Source organism: Mixophyes fleayi, chromosome 4 (genome assembly GCF_038048845.1).
Source record: "Mixophyes fleayi isolate aMixFle1 chromosome 4, aMixFle1.hap1, whole genome shotgun sequence".
NCBI classification, from domain to species: domain Eukaryota; kingdom Metazoa; phylum Chordata; class Amphibia; order Anura; family Limnodynastidae; genus Mixophyes; species Mixophyes fleayi.
In genome coordinates, this window is record NC_134405.1 from 321,389,910 (window position 1) to 321,411,206 (window position 21,297).

Consider the following 21,297-nt stretch of genomic DNA (forward strand, 5'->3'; position numbering starts at 1 on the left):
CCTTCCCGGATCCCAAATGGAGATAATGACACGATTTCCGCCACCAGATCCTGCTCCCCAATGCATTGAACTGCGGCACTGCCCAGTAGGGGGGAGCCGGTCACCTCGCACCCTCGCACGCTTAAAGTTATCAAATATGGTTCCCCTTCCAAACTGCTATAGGCCCACAAGAGAATTTACAGTAATCTATCCTTATCTTGTTACATTATTTCCTTAATTGTCTCTACAACTTTTTATATGTCTGCTCATCTTACACTTATAGAAGTATACATATATGGCGTAGTGGTTAGCCCTTCTGCCTTACAGCACTAGGGTCATGAGTTCAATTCCCGACCATGGCCTTATCTGTGAGGACAGGGGCAAATGCAGGATTTGTAGAGGGGAGTTTCCACACCACACCACCAGTGGGCGTGACCAGTGCTTGGCTTCTCTCCAACTCCTCCTATCCCATAATATACATGGGCAATGCTGCGTGCGCTACTGGTAGGTGCACGCAGCTCTCCCTTTTTAAGCAGAGCCATGTGAAGCGGGAGCAGGGTCCAGCCATCTCAATTATACAGTGCCCCAGGCTTGGAGGAGGGTTTCCAGGCACTAGGAAACCCCCTCTCTGTTTGCCTATGAAGGAGTTTGTATGTTCTCCATGTGTTTGCGTGGGTTTCCTCCCACACTCCAAAAATATACTTGTAGGCTAACTGGCTGCTATTAAATTGTCCTTAGTCTCTCTCGGTCTGTGTGTGTATATTAGGGGATTTAGACTGTAAGCTGCAATGGGGCAGGGACTGATGTGAGTGAGTTCTCTGTACAGCGCTGCGGAATTAGTGGCGCTATATAAATAAATTAATAGATGATAATGATGTATATGGGGTGGGAGCATATGTTCTCCCCATGTTTGCGTGGGTTTCCTCCAGGTGCTCCGGTTTCCTCCCACACTCCTAAAACATACTGGTAGGTTAATTGGCTGCTGACAAAAATTTACCCTAGTCTGTGTGTCTCTGTCTGTGTGTGTGTGTTAGGGAATTTAGACTGATGTGAATGAGTTCTTTGTACAGCACTGCGGAATTAGTGGCGCTATATAAATAAATGGTGATGATGATGATATAGTATTTACAATAAAACATCTATTCTTCCACCAACACACATACCTTCCACCGACACAATACAAACGTCCTAAACCCTGTAAGAGTAAACCTGATAAAGACCTGGGGCATTATAAAGCGCTGGATGCCATGTTTCAGAGCGCACAGAATGCCCAACTGGTTGTTACAAAGCATACTTTACCTACAATTATTGTGTTTAAAAATATAATATAGTATTAATTACATATAATAGGTAATCAAATACACCAAGATTTTCATTTTGACAATTATTAATTATAATAATAATAATTCTGCTAATTGACACTAAATTTGTATCTGCTGCAAGAGACATTGGGTCCGATTCATGGTCGGATGTAAGTCCGTTTGTGTGCGTATCTTGCATGAAATAGCTCTGTACATACTCAGCAACGGATCTTACCCCAATGAACACAACTGCCTGCAATTCATGTGTGGAAGCAAATGTCACTTGCGACTTCTTACAACTTGAGGCAGAACGGGGGAGGGAAGGAACGGACCAACGTAGATTAAGCATAGTAAGGGCGTACCGTTGAGGATGTGACCGATTCGGGAGCTGTGCTTCTCATAAGTACGCTAGTTTCAGCCCTATCACTTGTACCAGCTACAGGACTGCTGTCAGAACTAAGCACAAATACTTTTTTTTTTTAAACGAACATGAATCCGGCCCAGGAGCGATTCAACGAACCAGTTCAAGACTGGATATGCCGCCATTTGAGTATCTCTACTTATGACATAGTTGCCTACTCTCCCGGAATGTCCGGGAGACTCCCGAATTTTTGGGTGTTCTCCCGGACTCCCGAGAAAGCAGGCAAACATCCCGGATCCAGCCATCTCCGCTGTTGAAGAGGGTGGGGGCGGGGCTAAACGTGGCATCGTGGCCCCGCCACGATTGGCCAAAATGGTCTACGATTGACAGGGGCGGAGCCTAACAGTGCACTGCGCGTGACCACGCCCTCTCTACGGACCCTCTCCAGGACAGCTGCCTTCAAAAGTAGGCAATTATGACTTATGATACATAAATGGTGACATCATCAGAACTCCCCACTTATTAAGGAAATTATACATACATCTGTGTCATGAGCCCCTCAACGTACAGCTGTGTATATTACACACATGAATGTGTGTGTGTATGTGTATATATATATATATATATATATATATATATATTACAAAGACATACAGAGACTACTGCAGATTCTCTTAAAAGATCATGTTGCAGTTACTCAATCCAGTATTACCGTAAAAATACATATTTGGTGAAACTCTAAAACACAGGTAAAAGGCAAAAGTTGGATGAAAAGTAAAGTACCGAAATACATTAAAAGGAGTCTGTTAAATTCAGTTGCTGTACACAAGGCTTAGAAACGTCAGTGTAGATTTATTAATCTCTTAACTTGTCATTTTCAGTCCAGCTTCTGGACAAACTTAAATGTCAGCAATAAAATGACAGATGTGCTTATTTGTCTGGGGAGCCCAGCTGTGCTCTGTTCCAGCTTATAGATGGTGTCCTGGTCTGACAATAACAGACCAGTAATATCGTAACAGACAACGAAATACAGGACTTACCTGGGATAAGGAACTTGGGTTGTCTCCGAGCCGACTCTAGAAAATAAATACATAAATAAATGAACTAATTCATCATACAATTGAATACTCACACTTTAATACAGGTAAACCAATTGATAAGCCTGGAGGGACTGATAGTCTGACAATAACTGGAGAAACACTACTTGTCTGAGCCTGCTCTACAATGTCACATTTAAAATAGTCACATTTTCACGTGGCAATGGGAATGAAATCATTAACATTTAATGATGAAGAATATAATTTGTAGTAGTGAAATAGACACGTTGTTTAAAGCAAATCTGTCCTGACAAGTCTGGAAATGAATTAATTGTCGTACGCATAAGCAGACATTAAAATGTACCTGTCACCTAGACACCGTGGCGGCAGCCATTTTGATCTGAACCAATATTCTTGAGCCTATCAATTCACTCGCTATCAGTGACATTGGAATACATAGTAAGATTATTATCATTTGTGTTTCCTACTACAACACTCTTTTCCCAAATGCATTAAATACATGTCAAGACCATCCTGTCATATTCATTCATAAAGGACAGGAACCTCTCCCCTAATATACATTATTAGTTACAATACTAGACCAACATCCAGCATTCATTGTAGTACACAGCAAGACCATAAGTTGTACAGCAAACTCCTCATCCCAAGTTCACTTTATCTCTTGCTGGACCACTGCCAGTCCCCATTATAGTCCGATAATGTCCCTTCCTCTTATAAGGGTGTATTGTTCAACAGACGTTACAGTGACCTCGGCAGCGCATTTTACGATACTAAGTCACCTGCTCTACAATCTACCATGAACTCATCTGCAGATAACTCCATTGTTTCTTTAAAACATTCTAAAAATATTTAGACGGCGGCGGCGTGTGGGAGGTCTGCAGCATTGTAGTGAGCAGCGGTTAAATTTAGCTGAAACTAAGCCAGGACAAACAAATGCTCTTCTCTCCGCTGGGAGTCATCCATCAGTGTAACTTACTCCATTGCATTCTCTCAGGTTCTTTTTTTCTACTTTTATTCAAGATTCAGTCTGCAAAATTATGTGAGAACATTATGGAGATTCACGTCGCTCCAGTTGGTTGCAGTTATGCATTTCAATATATAAGTGCGAAAGTTAAATACTACAATGTTTAAAACCAAACATGAGTGTATTCAATGGGATAAACACGTAGGGCCTGATTCATTAAGGATCTTAACTTAAGAAACTTCTTATTTCAGTCTCCTGGACAAAACCATGTTACAACGCAAGGAGTGCAAATTAGTTTTCTGTTTTGCACATAAGTTAAATACTGACTGTTTTTTCATCTAGCACACAAATACTTGATAGCTTATTTGTACATTGACATTTAAAGTTGATATTTATGTGCTACATGAAAAAACAGTCAGTATTTAACATATGTGCAAAACAGAATACTAATTTGCACCCCTTGCATTGTAACATTGTTTTGTCCAGGAGACTTAAATAAGAAGTTTCTTAAGTTAAGATCCTTAATGAATCAGGCCCCTAGTTACTTGTGGTCTCAAAGAAGAGCACAGCACGGCCGAACGATTATAGAGAGAACGCTAAGGCCCTTCATGTAGCAATGTGCCAGCTATTTCTGCTAGATTAGGGTTAGACGAACAGCGGGTATCTGCTGTGGAACTACAAGTAATGCTGGGACTTGTAGTTCCATACCATCCAAAATTCCCGACTGACAAAAACTCCAAAACCCTTATCAACCTAAACAATGCACAGACCTGCCCAAATTATACCCATATCCACCGAACCACACCTCTTGGGCATTCCTTTCCTGTCAAGCCACGCCATGCCCCAAGGAAAATCTAGACTTTGGCCAATACGTATTTCCACAGCAGCTGGATAGACACTAAGGGGGGTATTCAATTGACCGCAATTTTTTTTCCACCGCAGCATTAAAAAAACAAAAACAAGCAGGTTTTAAACTACTACTATAGCGACCGTTTTTAGTTAACGCAGAGTGAAAACTCGTGCAAATCAATTGAAAAAGAGGGAACACTGCCCACGGGCGTTAATCATTGGTGTTTGTGAGTTTTTAGGGGAGTGAAGGGGAGTGTTTAACGCGGTCATGTATATCCAAAAGTAAGGATAGGCATACATTTTCATACATTAGATTGCATTAAACAACCATTCTTCTATTTGATAATATCTACATTACAGTACTTTCTTTAGCATATTTTTTATTTAACTAATTTTTACTATAGAATCATCTATACCCTGTCAAAACACATTAGTGCATACATATTTGTACCAAAAACAAACATAAATATATTTAATTAGTGATTTTTATTTTTTAATTGTTTTGTTTTTTTCATTATTTTTTCACAAGAAAATCAACTTTTACATGTTAGGCCTTACTGATAAACATAGTTTATGTTATTTTTTTTTCATTATTACATTATTTCAAATAGTTTTCTTAGGTTTTTTATTTTTAACACACCCCAAAGAGGTGCGAGATAAAACAGCATATTGGCCTGTTTAACGCGCCACGTATAAAAAAACAATTGAATAGCTTTTAACGCGGCTGCCTCTTGCACACCCTATACTTTCAATAGACCTTCTACTGGAGCGCGAGAGGACCGTTTCATGAAAAAAAACTGAGGGTTAAAAATGGAATTGAATCGCGGGTAAAGTTAACCCGCTCAAAAATTATAAAAAAAAACAGCGTTAAAATAACTTAACGCGGTATAAAACAATATCTCACGGTCAATTGAATTCCCCCCTAAGGGCCTCATTTAGAATACAGAGCAAAGCAAAAAAACTTGAAAATTTCCAACTAGACAAACCAGGAGGGATACAAATGTACACACAATACTATGCAGCTTTATTTTTACACTGCAATTTAGAGTTGAGATAGGACATGCTATCTCCCAACTCTAAATCTGTCAGCACATTTTAAATCCAACCCCCCCCCCCCCTCCCCACACAATGCATCATGGTTTTGCCAAGGTAAGACTCTTTATGTGCTTAACAATGTGCCACAAAATGCATCCATCCTATGGAAATACAAAGATGACCACCAGAAATCTAACATGCGTTCCTGTACACTATTTTTGCACTTTATCACTGTCAAGTTGACATATAATGACTTCAAATTGGACTGGGTAATACAAAAGCAGTTTAACAAATTGTAATGTTAAATATTGTAATATCTAATTGTGTTTTGCCTTTTCCAACAGTTGGAAATTCCGTCAATGAAGAAAAATGAGTGGGACCTGTTTCTAAAGCCCCTCCCAGATCGATCTCATCAATGACCACACACGTATTGTTTCATAGCTGTTTTTTTCTCTTCTGATATTAAATGATCAAATTAAAATTGTTTTAATTGCCTGTAATACATCTGCCATTAGTTTTTCCATTGTGTGAGTTTTTCCTTTAGTACAAGCGACAAGGAGGCACTAGTTACAAGAACTCAGCAAAGAAAAGCAAAATCAAACTAATCACACCTTCCAGGATAGCTCGTTTATGTTGGAGGGAATAAGGAAAAATAGAGTATAGAATAAGAATACAGTGACCACACCTGGAATATGTTTCAATATATATAGTGCAAGAGAGAACTAAGCAGCAATATTCTGTGGCATAACTAAAGAAGAACCCCCGAAGAATTCTCAAAGTGCTCGTATCACAACTGTCGGGGACGCCGGAACCAGGGGGAAACCTTCTTCAAATACAAGATTTGATTATATAAATATAATTTGCTCATTTGGGAAAGTACTTGTCTGCACACAGAAACGGTACAATATAATATTTATTAATAGCAAACGTCTCGGGTTGATCAATCCTACGGCAATATGTAATATGCACCGACCTCCTATGAAATGCAGAGCTGTTTTCTCCGTTAACTTCAAAGAGACACCAGATACAGAAGATGACTCAGGAAGTGCTGAGGAGAACATTGCACTCAGAAGCCACAGTGACTGCTATTTAAATACCGGCCAGTACCAGCCGGAACACGATGATACTCCACGTCTGATGATACTCCACGTCTGATGATACTCCACGTCTGCACTGGACTTACCCCGAGATTAAAGGGCTGAATGAATCACTTAAAATGACTAGAAATGGCCACATATTCCTCTCTGTCACTCCACTGTAGCAGGTTGCCGTGTTAAAAGGGATGTGTTTCTCTAACACAGCTGACACAGAATGACTGACAACTTTGCAGTCTTCCTTTGCAGAAGTGACCTGTGTGGACTGGTTGATTCATACAGAAGGGCAGATCCAATGGTCTCCCAGTAACTCAGATGATTGCATTCTCCGCTTTTTGACCTGTATCAGATCCCATCGGGACCTACAGAGGCATGGCCATCTTAACAACATTATGGGCCCCCGGGCAAAGCAGTGCACTGGGGCCCCTATATATATATATATATATATATATATATATAGAGAGAGAGAGAGAGAGAGAGAGATACAGATATAGATATAGATATATAGAGATAGAGATAGATAGATGTACTTGCTCAGTGACCCTTGAAGGTTTTTTTTTGCAGGTTTTTTTCTTTTGCAGGATTATTTCTTCTAATTAAGAGCCCTGCCTATGGGGCCCCCTTGCCTGTGGGGCCCCCGGGCACCTGCCCATCGTGCCCAATGGAAAAGATGGCCCTGTACAGAGGTGGGAAGAGCTTCGGCTGTCTCTAATGGAGTGAGCTTGTTATAATTTACTTGATAACAGCTGCAGGGCAATGTCAGCTAAACCATTAATAACACATTTTACTTTCATGGTTCATATCTGAAAGTTTCCATTTTGGGGCTTAATGGTCCCTCAAATGTACGGCTTGGGCCGTCGCTAGCCCAGTCTTACATAGGAACCAGCGCTGTAATGTCAACGCCAACTACTCAGACTATTCATGGTGATTTTATGGTAACTTCTCTGTAACAATGTACTTGCAGAGAGAGTGCGAGAATGTATCATGACTGTATAGGTTCATGACAAGTTCACAGTGTTAAATGTTCATACCTGACATAGTTGATCTAGTATCAGATTATCAGCGATGCTCTATGGAGGATTTGTAACCACACCATGGAATAGATATATGGGTTCTAAACTGGTGATATCCTGACAATAGGCATACAGTATATATCCAGGGATAGACAGACATGTGTTACTTTTACAACGCCAATAGCAACATGCAGAACACTCCCGTTATCATTGGACTATAGCCAGTAAGTAGAAACATCTAAATTCCCCAATAACTGTTTGTTTATTATTCATTTTCGGGTTAGATTTGCTGAAAATAAACAGATGCATTCTCCATATTTTAATTCTATTTTATTTATAGCGCTCCAACGTATTTTGTATCATTAGAATTTCATGCAGACACACCATTCCCTGCCGCAGGAAACCCGGTATCCTCTAAAATGTATTTTTACTAACTTTAAGACGTTTAAACTTTGGGGCTTGTTCCTTTGCTTTATTCCATCTAAAGGATGGCGCCACGGCTGAAACCACTTACAAGATTAGCATATTATGGTAAATTGTGAATTAACCTGCAGATTAGTTAGGTGACGCTGTTTGCGAACTAACTTTATACAGTGTAAATCAATTTAATTTGTGGTCACTGTTACCGTGATGCAATTACCTTAAAATACTTCACCTTGAGCCTTGGTTTAATGTGAATTAATTATAATGCAGTTTGCTGTGATAGCACAGTTGGATGCCTGAATTAATAATCACCACCAGCAAATCAGCTGTAGGGCAAGAGGACGGTTTAGCAAACATGGATTCTTTTATAAGATTCAAGTAAATGGACAAACACAAATATTATCTTTCTATGGAACTCCTCAAACTGATAATATTGTTTTAAGCTAACGACTTTTGTAAACGTTTTTCCTCTAAAATATTCCCTACTGTTAAAGTATTTATTTTTTCTTTTAGAGGAAATGTCCACTCAAAATCTGTCTTTAAATTCATATCCTCCAATTGGTAACATAATTTCCAATCATTTTATTAATTTTTCTTATTCATCAGAATTTAAAATCTGATTTAAAAAAATAAGTTTAACAATTTTGCAGAGCTGCACCGTTATTGCAACAATGGTCTAAAGCTGGGTACACACCAGAGAAAATTACTCAATATGAGATGTCTGTAACGATTTTACCAATGATTGAAAGTCCCGATGAGCATGCCGATTCCTGTGTACACACTATACACGATTTACCTTCTGGGGGTAAATGTATCAAGCTGAGAATTTTCCGGCGGGTTTGAAAAACCAATCAGATTCTAGCTATCATTTATTTAGTACATTCTACAAAATGACAGCTAGAATCTGATTGGTTGCTATAGGCAACATCTCCACTTTTCAAACCAGCCGGAAAACTCTCAGCTTGATACATTTATCCCCAGATCTGTGCTCTTCATCTGTCAAAATGACCATCGGCTGAAATGATGGACACACTCTATAGAGATCTATGGACACTGCCGGTCGTGAGTGCAAACGCACTTCCACAGTTGCCCGACATCCTTCCATCACTGACAGTCATTTGTTGTAGGTTTACAAAATCAAAAACGATGCGATGTGCTTTGGTACGATAAAACATGATCTGGGGAGCGTACACACTAATGCAATATCGGACCTAACAGCAGATTATCTTGTGATTGGCACGAGTGGGTGAAAAATCTGTAGCGTGTACCCAGTTTCAGCTGTCTGCCAAGTTCTATACTAGTGAATAGTAAAGAAAGTGGGATGTGCAAACCCAGACCATTGTCTCTTCTAACTGAATTGAGGTTGGTACGCTGGCTTACAATCGCCAGCTCACAAGTAGATAGGCTAGAAATAACTCTAATATCTGCTTATTGCTCTAAAAGAAGGCAGCCAGTTCATAGTAATATGCAAATCATTCTGTTATCAATTGAGGGACAGCATTTTCAAAAGAAGTTGCCTGTGGATTCCCCATTTCTCCTCGCTGGGATATATCAGCCGATTTTGGGGTTGACACAAGTCTGACTGGTCGTAACAGATGGAGTCAAACAACAAACGACACCTCTGACAACTGGGGGTGGGGGGCAGGAAAATGGTGGGCAAAATAAACAATTACGGTGCCTGGAAGTTCAACTGCACGTACATGATAAATGTATTATTTTATAGTAATACTACCAAATAAGACAGGCTTCAGCAAACACTGACCCTGATGGCCATACATTGGTAAGATCATATAGCTGTCAATAGCTGGAATAAATTAGAAGCAGAATACCAGGCGACTCTACGTACCACAAGGCTATTTAAAACAAGCACAACTTGGCACAGAGTCAGTGTGTGATATGTAACAGATATATGGACACATTATGTAGGTATCTCTGCATCAAATGTTGCTTTATATGCAAGAATCGGCTGATATATAAGCTGAAAAATGGCAATTGCAATTAGATCTACATTTTCACCTGCAGAAGGATTTACATTTTTCTACAGTATATGATTCTAACCTCCCTCTATGATCCTGTGTAACTGAGCTAAGGGAGAGGACACAAAGTTATTGACTGCAGTTGCATTTCACAAATTACCTGGACTATACCATAATGGAGAGGGACAAACGTTGACACCCATGGGTTTTGCCTATAGCAACCAATCAGATTCTAGCTATCATTTATTTAAAACATTTTACAAAATGATAACTGAAATCTTATTGGTTGTAATGGGCTTCGCTTTTTCCTTTTCAGAAATTTTAGTTAAATCTACACCCTAGAAAAATTCCTTATTAAGCTCTAGTATTCATATAGTCTCAAGTCATTGTGGGGACTTCCGAAAAAGTTAAAAGTGCAAATTAGTCTTGATGTGTTGACCCATTTCTTTTAAAGCTGTCTTGAAGTATCCATCATACTAACAAAAGCTGAAGGAGATGGGAATTTAAAAGATGATAGCACATGGAGAATTTATTTCATGAACGTTTATCAATGAAACGCAGGTATTTGATGCAAATTAAATCTAAAAACCAATTTAAGCTATCAAAGACTATATTCGAAAAGGTAATTTCGATAGCTAAATCTTTTGTACCTAGTAAAGGAGCTATGTTTCCCTACAAGAACAGAAGAAAGCAGGTAATGTCATGTGAGGATAAGGTGGAACAGTGTATTCTATACGGCTGTGGTTCATGACAAGGTCAAAGTGTTAAGTGTTCGTGCTCAACATTCTTGATCTGGTATCAAATATCTGCATAACTGTGACACTATTTACATTCTGTAACTGTAACCTCCGTGGAAATAGGAATTTAAACACGTATAATAGGCTGGGAGCTCTCCGGTGTCAAAAGTGCCATTCTGTTAACCCTTTACACTCTGCGAAACCCCTTTCCGCAACGTCTGTGCTGGTTTTTTTAACCCTGTGCGCTTTTTTACGCTGCATTTAAATACATTTTAAAACAGAGGGCGTTGCACAAATAACTTGGTAGCAGCTTTTTAAATGTTGCCTTTTGTTTTTTTTAAGTGCGGTCATCTTCAACAGCTATTGGGGCTGCCTCCTCATTTATGACAGTGACATGCCGAGTGTTGCCATACAAGAGTGCGGCACGTTGGCGCAGTGTTTAGTTTTTCTCACGGCGTTGGGGGCAAGGATTCAATGCCCACTAGAGCACTCTCCGCTTCTGATGAAATTAACCTGTGTTGTGTTTGTTGTCATAGTAGGGAATATACAGGGTGATTCAAAAGTCGCAGTACACCCTTTTATTTCAAAAACTCTACAGGAAATTGGGAAACCTGAATACTCCAGTAAGGTATGGGTGACGTGGTCTATCTTTTACGGTATGTACCAAACATGGGCGCCATCTTGAAATCGGCCAATCGGCCCAATTCCTGTAGAGTTTTTGAAATAAAAGGGTGTACTGCGACTTTTGAATCACCCTGTAGATTGTAAGCTCTTCGGGTGCAGGGACTGATGTGAGTGATTATTCTCTTTGTAAAGCTCTGCGTAATATGTAGGTGCTATATAAGTAACATGTAATAAGTAATAAGAGTTCCAGGAATCCACCGTTATAACATGCTGGCTGCAGATTCCTGCTCCTGCATGTTAATCCTCCCGCATGTTCATTGGTTAGAGGACAATATACAATATATCCTGCACTTGTGGAGTCAGGAAACAAAATGTACAGGACAAAAGAAGTGATTACATTTATCACCAATTCCTCAAATCCGCACCTGATCATTGCCAGGTAAAATTATAGTATAAGGTTTTCGGTGCTTTAATAAAAACAACTGCTATTTGCAGGAAACAATTTAGTGAATTTACAGCTTCAAGAGTTGCTATAAATTGAACGCCAAAATAATATCATATTTTTTGTCATTTTGTCCATTTTAAAAGGCAATTTTACAGAGGCAGCTTGTGCAAGTTCACTTTAAAATACCCTTTATTTCTGTTTCATGAATATGATGTAAGTTAGATCCACCTCTGACCTCTCTATGAAGTATTTCCCATGTGGGAACTCGCATACAGAATTTCCCACTTCACCTGATCAGACTTTCCACCAGCCTTCAAATCTCTACATGCTTTCTGAAAACCTACCTCTCTGCTACTGCCTATACTAATCACCATGGTACACCCTCAAAACTGCCCCAATCTCCTCTGTTAGCCACCAGCACGCTCTTTGTGTCACAGCTTTGGCCTTGGCCAAATGCTTTGAAATGCTAACCACTTAGCACGGTGGCCCAGTGGTTAGCACTTCTGCCTTATAGCACTGGGGTCATGAGTTCAATTCCCAACCATGGCCTTATCTGTGAGGAGTTTGTATGTTCTCCCTGTGTTTGCCTCCAGGTGCTCTGGTTTCCTCCTATACTCCAAAAACATACTGGTAGGTTAATTGGCTGCTAACAAATTGACCCTAGTCTGTGTGTGTGTTAGGGAATTAGACTGTAAGCCCCAATGGGGCAGGGACTTATTGCGTAGTGTCTTCCGCTGAACAAGTGTCAAGTTTTTAATTATGATGGTTTTATTTTAATTAATTTGCACCCATATTCATTTGCACTAGGGTCGGCCACTAGTTAACTTGCATTAACCAACATCTTTCTGCCCCACTTCCAAAACCTTTTTGAGTCCATGCTAGGGGGCCAATGTGGGAGAAACCTGCTATTAAGCAGATGTGAGGGTACATATAGGCAACTACTAAGTGACATCCGTTTACACACTTCTGCAGAATAAAACGGTGGCACACAAATAACTTAAAAGTAAATTGTTACTTTTTAATTGTAATTTTCCGTTAAATGTCATTGCTCGACCTCTTTATTATATAAATTAGAACTGTCCAATTAGAGTCACCGGGGACCACATAGGTCAGGTTTTCCCGGCAATACATAATTCTTATGCTTTGCAAAGTTAATTGGTTACTTGCTTATTAATTAGGGTCAGTGGCCCTGTGGGAGATAATCGCGTCTGATATACATCAATTTAAAAATTGTGGCTATCACCGTATAATACTACAGTTAGCATCACTTCTACTTTGAATTTTCCATCCCTTATCTGTACAGGATATTTCCTATACCATGGATTCCTTCACTGAACTAGAAGTGGCCTGAACAGAATCTAATCTACTGATGTAAGCACGGAGAATTTATACTTAAATTCACTACAAAGTATTCAAATTATACGGGTGTCTTTAAAACATCAAATGTGAATCTGCCTGGTTTGAACTTTTGTAACTACCTTAATATCCCTCTACTCTGTTCAAAGTGGACCAATCACTGTACATGTACTGTGTGTAACAGCTGTATAGTGTCCTCTAAATGCACTTTCCAAATGTCTACATGAAGATCGTTCTCTTCTGGGCAGAGTTTAAAAATCCCATATACGTCCAAGACTGTGGTCAGGGAACAGGGGTAAATTACCCCAAATGGGGTAAAAATGAAATTCCTGGGGGTAATGCTGCCGATTCACATGCTGTCAGTTGGATTGTAGACCCCTTTAAATGTGAAATTGCTGTTGTACCAGAAGAGCCTCAAGGGTTGGCAGAGGCACTTCTTGAGCTTCGATGCAATAATGAAGCACGTATTGCATTTGAAAACAAAGCAGATCTGTCATATTTTTGGATGTCAACAGCTACAAAGGCATTCAAAATTGCACACGAGGAGGCAGTCAAAAAGTTGCTGCCTTTTGCAACAACCTACCTTTGCGAACAAGTATTTTCCACTCTAACGAACATAAAAACAAAGCAGAGAAATGATTGGACGCTGAATCGATTGTAAATTGTTCTGACATCAAAATGCCCCAATATTGATGCTCTCGTATCAAAAATGAAGCAACATCATTTCTCCAAAACCTGAAGTTTTGAAGTTGAAGCTTTCAAAGAAATTTTGAATAGATTCAATACAATTTTAAATTCCAATAATTAATAATATATGATTTCCTTCCTTTCAAATCACGGGGGTAATGTCGGCGTATCTAAATATATTTGGGGGTAAAAGGTAAAGAAGTTCCCTGACCCCTGGTCTAGGAGCACGCTCAATGTACCATAAGAGACATCAAACTATGAACCAGATTTCAGAACACTGATTCAGAGTGATCACTTAATATGAGTATTACTGAGAGTCTCCAGCCCACAGGATAACACACGTTTTCTTTATTTTTGAGAGAACAGCATATGTGCTAATAACTGTACATTGCAGGATTTTACTCAGGCTGCACTATTCCCAAAATTCAGGACACTATAGGCTACACCCCCAGTACATCAAATAATAACCATTTTAGGAGATACCACACTTTTTTTGACAGACTACGCCACTTTTGGGCACCAAAAATTAGGACCTCTTGGTACTATAGATATTATTTTTTTTTTTAAAAAACTGCATGTATTGGACAATTTATTTATCTAGAAATCCGTTTAATCTGCTTCCTGAAGAATTCTGTGTTATGAATTCAGTGTAAGAGTAAGTGGCGGCAAAAGAAAAGTTTACTTCACTGACAAAGATTGCTCTAAAAATCACTTAGATGGACAATTTAGTCTAAATTAACGTAGAGCTGTGACCTAAAACCCAGCATAAGCGTTCATTGTGTGGGCTGAAGTATCTATTCATGGAAACGTAACCTAGTTATTTATCATTGCTATACTGGTATAGGGACACCACATTATTAAACACTTTCCACAAACCATTGATTCAATTACAACAATCCCTACCCCCAATGGAGCATACAACTTAAATTCTGTGCCACACAAACAAACTTAGGGTCCATTTTGTCCATTGAGTCCACTTCACCTACCATTATGTTTTTGGACTGCTGGAGGAAACTCATGCAAACATGAGGAAAATATACATACTACACACAGATAGGGCCCCGGTGGGACTCAACCCTATGGCCCCAGCAATTTGAACCAACACCTCATGAATATTTGGTCATTCTAAGGAAATGGCTGCAATTTCCTGCACACTGGTTCACCCACAAAATGGCCGCCTCTGCTGTTTGCAGGTGACACTTTGAAAAAGCACAATTGACAAATATTTTGACAGGAATTTAAGCAGTGAATGTTCCGTTTGACAATTATAAGTACGAAAAGCAATGGTTTCATTTTTTAAGGCAAAACTATCATCCGTAATTGTTTATTATCAAAAATATAATGAAGTTGGTCAGCCTTGAACATTTCCCAGCCACCACAATTATAATAGAGCATCTGTCAAATGTACTAACAGTAATTGATATTAAAATACATTTAACCATGTGATCGCAGGCCTGATACACAATCCGGCCCATGCTACCATCTGCATATCTTAGCGCCATTAAGCACAGACCACAGACTGTACCATTCAGTTAAATGCATTGTAAAAATTCAATATTCAAAATACTAAGTACTGTCACATTTCCTTTTACTGTACTCAAGGGCTAGTTTATGAAAAGCCATGAAAAGAAATGTGTTTGCAAACCAATAAAACAGTAATGTAGACAAAATCTAGTAAATTAAATGCTTCAGAATAGAAAAATACACAGTGCAATGGTTCACTCACACATTTACAGTCTTTACTTGCTTATAAACCAAATATTTTTATCTTTAAAACAAATGCAGCAACTGACGCCATTATCCAGATGCCAGACGTACTGAGTTGGGTATTGACCAGCCTTATATTAGCTGTGAAAAGTTCACAACGTACGGCCCAGTACCCTGAAATGTGCGCTAATCTTTGCACCTGGGTGCGGCCATTTTGTCGTAGGCTGCCGTCAGCTGCAGTGAAGAGGCTTAAAATAGAATGGGATTGGACAGCTTGCAGCATGTAGCATGCTGGGACTAGTTGTCCTAGACACAGTGCAGTGGGAAAGCTCCTCCCCTCATTTCAGCCAGTCACCACTGCATTGAGTGCTATGAACACTAGCTGAAAAAGCGCTAGTGTTCACAATGTCAAAGTGAAACCGCCTTTGTGCTGGTGAACCAGTCATGTTTCCAAATTAGACATAATCCAGCTCTCACCATTCAGGGCCTGAGTCATTAAGGAAAGTAAAGCAAAAAAAATGAGTAACTTTGCACCTTGACCAAACCATCTTGCATTGGAGGGGGGGGGGGTAAATTTAAAAAGTGATGGCAGATTTATAGTTGTAGTAGGGTATGTCCTAGATCAACTTTAAATTTCAGTGTACAAATAAAGCAATCAAGTATTTATGTGCTACATGAATAATCAGACAGTATTTAACTTACATGCAAAATAATAAACTAATTTGCACCCCTTGCATTGTAACATGGTTTTGTCAAGGAACAAACTTACTCCTTTTTTGCCTTACTGTCCTTAATGATTCAGGCCCTCAGTGCCTAGGCTCAGTAATCAGAGCACATGGGGGTGTATTAGTCTGTATGTGTTGACTGACAGTCATACTTTGTGACCACTAGAGAGATTTTGAAAAGGATATTATGATTTGCAGGAGGACAGCTAATATCCATGCTTAAAAAGGTACTTAACTTGCTATAGCTGCTCACAGATAAATGGATGTTTATTAGTCAACGTTACCATCCCTGGAAAACTTCTATTCATATCCATTGGTATAACCCAAAAACTTATTGTAAAATATTTGGAAATGGAGTCAGGTGTTCTGCAATGAATCCCCAACAAGCCTGCTGCCTCCCCGTTAAGCATATTAGTTGATTCATCTAGTCATAATGTTTAAAATTTAATGCACACCGTTAACATACTGTGTGTTGTTTTCTCTGATGTATTTGAATAACCAAAAAAATTACATAAATATTTAATCTGTAGAAATATGCGTGTGTGTTAGCTAGCAGTGTTGGTTGATTTAAAAAAAAAGTAACTTTCATTGGGTAGTAAATAAATTGACGACTACTGAAAATGTTCCAGAAACAAATTAGCAAATGATATGAAAGTCTTGGAGAAATACAACAAGCTGGACTGTAATCTAAAAACAAACACATGTATATTTTTCTCATATAATGAACTTTTTTTCCCTGTCACTAGTCTCTGAAAAATACTACAATGGAGCATAATTAGTTGATAAATCAGCAATGACCCTAATACATACTGTGGGGACATGTCTTCCCACATGAAATCCACTTGCTGTCTTTAAAACATAAAACAGAGGATTGATCTGGTTGACAGAAGAGATTTTGTCTACTATTACCTATTAATTGTGTCTAGAAAAATCTACTGTAATCTACACTGTACTCTGTGCCCAGATATAAAAAGTATCACCAAATACTAAAGTATTCAATTTTGTATGAACGAATACAACTATAGTGTCTTTTTACTATGGGCCCAACAGCAAATTTGTGACCCCCCCCCCTATCCCTATAGGACACTACTAGGTATATATTTATCAAACCTTCTAGTGTTCTACAATGCACTAAATAACCGATCGCTAGAATCTGATTGGTTGTTATGGGCAACACCTCTACTCATTTTTGATAAATCTCTGTTCCATCTTATGTCTCAGCAAACACCAAAATCTGATATATACCAACACAACACCCTGTAATCTATCTATCTATTTACATAGCTATATAGCTATCAACTCTAGCAGTTATCTGAAATATATATATACATATATATATATATATATATATATATATATATATATATATATTCATACCCTTTGTTTTCATGTCTGCGTTTATTTTGCGCTGTGGAGCACTGTGGCGCCTTACAAATTTACGATAATATATATATATATATATATATATATATATATATGTACACACACATACCTCCCAATATTTGGGTAGCCTGCACCGGGACCCATTCACCGCCGCTCTGCCATGCTGCGCAGCAGTGAACAAGACAATAATTCCCAACTTTCCCATCGATCCAGACAAACCTGTCCGGATTGGGATGGTGAGACAGAGCCCTGAAATTCCCGTTTTCCTCGGTAGCTGAAGGGGAATGGGAATCTTAGCCTTCAAAGGAAGGACCAGGATGATCTCATGATCAACAGAAAAGGGGGATAAACACGAAAGACGATATCCCAACACAGAAAACATCTGTAATGATTGAATTTCAAAGTCTTTACCACAATAAAAACACTGGTGACTCGCTTGTGAACAGTGAAGCAATCCTAGAAATATCTGGTGGTACCGTCTCCAGTGTAATCACGTACAGTCCAGCGATGACACAAGCACTTACTGACTCGGCTGTGCCTAACGGGGATATACCATATAACTACTGGGAACTCTGCAGTGTGAGGAAATCAATATGTTCAGAATAGAAGAAACAAACAATAAACCAGTATCTGTTTACAGGACATTAGTGTTAAATGCACAATACCTTTTATTAGATTCACACCCCCCTAAGTACAAAGTTGTGGTCCTTGTTCCGTTGGTTTAGATTAGCATCTCTCTAACTTGCACCTCAGGGAGCAGTAAAAGGGGTCACACACATGCAGACTTTGCCTGCCAATCTTATTTTCTAATTTAATGGCAGATAACTGATTTGTGTCGTCAAATTACAATTTTTCTACACGATGGCGCTAGACTAGACAGCACATGATCCACCAGGACAACAAATCCTATTCTGTTGATGACCAAAGTAATTTAACGACAGGTGACATACACTCTCTAGAGAACCGGGTTTAATGTCTTATCGTACCAAAACACATAGGGGTATCTTTACTTAACTGCAGGTTTGAAAAAGTGGAGATGTTGCCTAAAGCAACCAATCAGATTCTAGCTGTCATTTTGTAGAATGTACTGAATAAATGATAACTAGAATCTGATTGGTTGCTATAGGCAACATCTCCACTTTTTCAAACCTGCAGTTTAGTAAATGTAGACTATTGCATCTTTTGATTTGGTTTTCTAAACTTCCAATAAATCACAATCAACGATGGAACGATGTCGGGCAATTGTGGAAGTGTGTACGCACTCACGACCAGCAGTGTAGGCAGATATCTGTAGAGTGTACAGAGTCACCATCTCTTCAGCCGATGGTTATGACAGATGAATAGCACAGATCTGACGGTAAATCGTGTAGTTGTGTACACAGGAATAGTCATGCTCATTGGGACTTTCAATCATTGGTAAAAACGAAAAACAGAAATCCCATCTGAAGTAAGATTGCAAAAGTGTGTATCCAGCTTAATGGAACCCTACAGGATCTAACATTCGGCCAAACAGTTTTGCCCAATTTGGCTATAAACAGGTGCGGCCAAACTTGTCACAGACCTGTATATCTGCCAATCTGGGTGGAACTTGTGTAGTTAATGTTGAGTTGAGTCAATGTTAAGTTTCACGATAGTGTCAATCTAGTGACTTAGTGATGGTGACGTAATTAACAGAAAAATAATATCCATGGGGGGTAAAGGTTCATAAACAGGTGGTGGGAGATTTATTAATTTATATAGACTGATATTTTTTTGGACTGTATAAATATAAGGGGCCTGATTCAATAAGGATCTTAACTTAAGAAACTTCTTATTTAAGTCTCCTGGACAAAACCATGTTACAATGCAAGGGGTGCAAATTAGTATTCTGTTTTGCACATAAGTTAAATACTGACTGTTTTTCATGTAGTACACAAATATCAACTTTAAATTTCAGTTTACAAATAATCTATCAAGTATTTGTGTGTTACATGAAAAAACAGTCAGTATTTAACTTATGTGCAAAACAGAATACTAATTTTCACCCCTTGCATTGTAACATGGTTTTGTCCAGGAGACTTAAATAAGAAACTTCTTAATTTAAGTTCCTTAATGAATCTGGCCCAAGGAGATTATATAGTAATGCTAGAAAACTGACATAATCTTATTGTTTGCACATTTCTTATACTAGCACTGTGTTATAAAATAAACCATATCACCTTTAAAACAAAACAAAGAAAAGTTAGCTGGTTTGAAGCAGGGGAGGATAGAGTTATTACGTTTCTCTAGAACTGTCTCAAAACATATCTGGTATGAAGTTTTTACTGTACTAGTTCTAGAACTGTGCCCAGCAGGGGGTGGAGGGTTACTGCAGAACACAGCTGTCTTAATAAGCGGAAAAGACCGTATCTTTCCTTTCTCCGTGCTACAGAAATGTAAAATGACATACCTAGTGAAAGCCATTCCTCCTTGGCTGTAAAATGAGATTTTATATTATGCCATTTGGTGATGTGGCGGATTTATTGTCGGAGGGAATGCAGCGTTAAACCGATCATTTCACCTCTTGATGGGGTCAGGATGACTTCAGAACCACTGGGAACCATGTCGTTCAATTTCACCACTGAAGGTTTCTTCCCATGAGCTTACGGCACTTTGGGGGATATACAGTTGCCTTCGTTCCACCGGCAATCAGTGATTTTATATAGGCATTTATGGGGAGCCCATATGGCGAATGCCAAGGCAGAAAATAGTACCTGCTATCGGAGCTTTGCATTGACAAACAATGTTGCTATACTTTATATCCAATGGCTTCTGCTATTATTTTCCCCCCTGTGCTCTCTTAAATAAAGTATTTATATTTGTTTATGGATACAGTAGAATGATACAACATCTGGTCCTATTTTGCTTTCATATGCTCCCTTGTATAACAGTGAATTAGCCATAGGGGACACAGTAAACAGAAAGTATTTGCTGAGAATAATGATAGGTACCATGTTTATTAATACCAAAGACGGTCACAATATCAGTTTACAATATCAGTAGTTTGTAGTTGCATCATAAACTTTAGCAATACAGACAACAGAATCACTTAGGTTACAATGTAGCTGAAACCCCGACAGCCATAAGCTCTGTGGAGATTTATTGCAGAGTCACCTTCATTATTTCATTTTCTATACAGATCTAGGGGTAGATTTATCAAACTTTCTATAAAGGAAAAGTGGAGATGTTGCCCATAGCATCCAATCAGATATTAGCTCTCATTTACTAGACTGTACTAGATAAATGATAGCTAGACACTGATTGGTTGCTATGGGCTACACTTCCACTTGTGCCTTTTAAGAGGGTTTTATAAATTTACTTCTGAAAACACCACAAATGGGCTTCTGTTTATGTCAGGCTTAGGCAACCGGTGTCACTTCAGCTGATGTGGAACTACAAGTCCCAGTATGCCATGTCATCAAATATTTGTTGAGTATAATGTATATTAAATGAAACACAATCTTAGGTAGAAATATTGCAAACTCAATATGCCCCCTACATACAGGAAATGCGCCCCCCAGTGGCGTGTATGGACTGCTGTGCAGTGTGCCCGCGGTGTCAC

General features: G+C 38.9%; 1 protein-coding gene across 1 annotated transcript in view; it reads right to left on the minus strand.

Moving 5' to 3' along the window:
• TSPAN9 (tetraspanin 9) overlaps positions 1–21,297 on the minus strand; it is a 283,711-nt gene that overhangs the window by 194,996 nt on the left and 67,418 nt on the right. The window contains exon 3 of the mRNA XM_075210193.1: positions 2,682–2,717. The gene's annotated coding sequence lies outside the window, so the exon portion shown is untranslated. The remainder of the gene's footprint in view (positions 1–2,681; positions 2,718–21,297) is intronic.